We start from the raw sequence: 2,402 nt of genomic DNA on the forward strand, positions 1-2,402 counted from the left end.
CGCCGGCTCCGGCGGTGCTGTCGGCAGGCCGCGGGGGTGGCAGGCGCGGGCGCCTCCGGGAGGCTCGGAGAAGCGACCGGCAGGGCTGGCAGCGCCCCGCGAGGCTCAGCTCCGTTGCTGCGCTGTGCGCTGTCTGCGGCCCCGGGCGGGCGCGCGGTGCGGGGGAGCGGCTAGCTGAGCGGCTCAGACGTCAGGGGTGTCTCCGCTCCAAATAGGGAGCGAGGGCGGGGGCAGCAGAGGGGAGGGACGCAAAACCGAAAGAGCGGGCGGGCGCGCTCAGCGAAGCTCCCTCCGGGTGCGCAGGAGGGGGCGCCGTGGCCGCCCGGGGCTGGGCCCAGCGAGTCCTCCCAGCGCCCGTCCTGCGCCCCGGCGGCCAGGTTCCTGGCCCTTCTCCCTTCCCTCCCGCGTGTCCCCGGTCAGGTTTCAGCGGAGCCCGACGGTGCAACGGCGCTGCGGGGGACTCCCTTGCCAGAATCCTAAAAGCCGAGCAGCGAACCGGGTTCCCTGATCCTTCTAAAGGCCCTTCCGCCCGCTTTATCTGGGCTTCCACTTCTCTCCGCCTGACTTTTCCACTAAGACTGACCGTCAAGTCGTGCCAGGTCTCGGGGTGACAAAGATGGAGGTATCCCTTTTTGGGGAACCGGACACTGCAATTTTGCTCGGAGAGTGTGGCGCACCAGTCCACGGAAGCAAAGTACCCCGAGTCCGCCTTCACTCCACAGTCTCGCGGTGCGCCCATCCTCTCAGTCCCCGGGCTCTTTAGACCCTTGTTACTCGACCTCCACCGCCCAGCCGCCCCTTGACTGCAGCCATGCAGCTAAAGCATCCGAAGAAGGGCTGCGAGGGCCCCAGGAAGGACTGTTTGGAACGAAAGCGCCAGAAGATAAAGTAATTTCCCCAGTTCCTAAGAATCCTCACCTCTATAGAGTTTCCAGTAGGGTGGGTTGTGGTTGTGCTCTTTCCGTTCGGTTTGCTTATGAAGTGAGAAGATAGCTTTGCTGTTGGAAAGCAGTAACCAACGGTTGTGTGATTTAGGGACTGTTTTGTTTTATACCATACTTATGCTTGCGTGTGTGGCAGGAGATGGGCGCAGCCCTACTCATCTGGGTGTCACGCGCTTGCTGAGCATCTTGGGTGCCAGCCCATCTGCCTTTTTCCAAACCGAGCATGTGGCTCCATGTCTCCTAGCTCTGTTTATGCTGTTCCTTCTGCCTGAATTTCCTTCCCCTTCTTTCATCCCCTGGCAAATGTATTCTTCAAGCAGATTGGAAAACTTTACCCAAATACTCTGGTAACTCTTCTCCAAACCTGATTTTAAGACACACACATTATCTTACTGATCCTAATTTCCCTCAAGAATAAACCAATGAATTGTTTTGAGTAGGTTCAGACTCATGGTGATCTCATGCATTGCAGAGTAGAACGGTGTTCTGTAGGGTTTTCGTGGCTGTGACCATTTAGAAGCCAAATGCCAGGCTTTTTTTCATCCTTTCAGTTAGCAGCCTAGGGCTAAATGGAAAGGCTGTGTGCACCTCCTTCCTCCATTAAATAGTGGCTTCTTGAAGGCAGGGATCATGTGTTTATTTCATTGTTCCCAGTGTTTGAGACCAGACAAGGTGTACAACACATGTGATATTATTCCCCACAGATGTAGCAATGTTGTTGTTGTTGTTGTTGTTAGGTACCATTGAGTCGGTACCTACTCATAGCGACCCTATGTATAACAGAACAAAACACTGCCCGATTCTGGGCCAACCTCACAATTGTTGCCACGCTGAGCCCATTGATGCTGCCACTTTGCCAGTCTTGCTGGGGGTCTTCCTCTTTTTCTCTGACCCTAAATAATGATAGTTGTTGTTGTTGTTGTTAAGTACTGCTGAGTCAGTTCTGACTCATAGCTACCCTGTATATGGTTTCTGAGGAGAAGCTGATGAGCTTGAACCACCGACCTTGCAGTTCAAATGGTTTTGAAGTCGGGTGCGTTAACCCTCAGCGCCACAGCTTACTCTACTGTGTACTCAGTCGTGTCCTAAGTACTTTGAATCCTCACAACTCTATAGGGTCATATTGTTAGCCCCATTTGACAGGTGAAAAAACTGAGGCTTCGTAACTCAAAAACCACACAGTAAGTGGCAATGCCAGTAGAAGGACACCATGCCATATCCATGTCCCATAGAGCTCAGCCTCGCCGCACTGTATGTCATAGGTACTCAGGAAATGTTTTCTGTTTTACAGCCAAAGCTTGCCACCATTCATAACGTGGACCCTGGACAGGGTGGGGTATGGGCATCTATCTATAGTTTCTAAGAACCCACTTTCACACTGCAGGAAACTAATTGTATAGCCTAATGAGTCTGCTTGAGGACTAGGTGCGCCTGACCCAGGCCATGGTATTTTCAATA

General features: G+C 53.5%; 1 pseudogene; it reads right to left on the reverse strand.

Moving 5' to 3' along the window:
• Positions 1–739, reverse strand: part of LOC102841742 — a 2,408-nt pseudogene extending 1,669 nt beyond the window's left edge.
• Between the last annotated feature and the right edge of the window lie 1,663 nt (positions 740–2,402).

This window comes from Chrysochloris asiatica, unplaced genomic scaffold (assembly GCF_000296735.1).
Source record: "Chrysochloris asiatica unplaced genomic scaffold, ChrAsi1.0 scaffold00090, whole genome shotgun sequence".
Classification (NCBI taxonomy): domain Eukaryota; kingdom Metazoa; phylum Chordata; class Mammalia; order Afrosoricida; family Chrysochloridae; genus Chrysochloris; species Chrysochloris asiatica.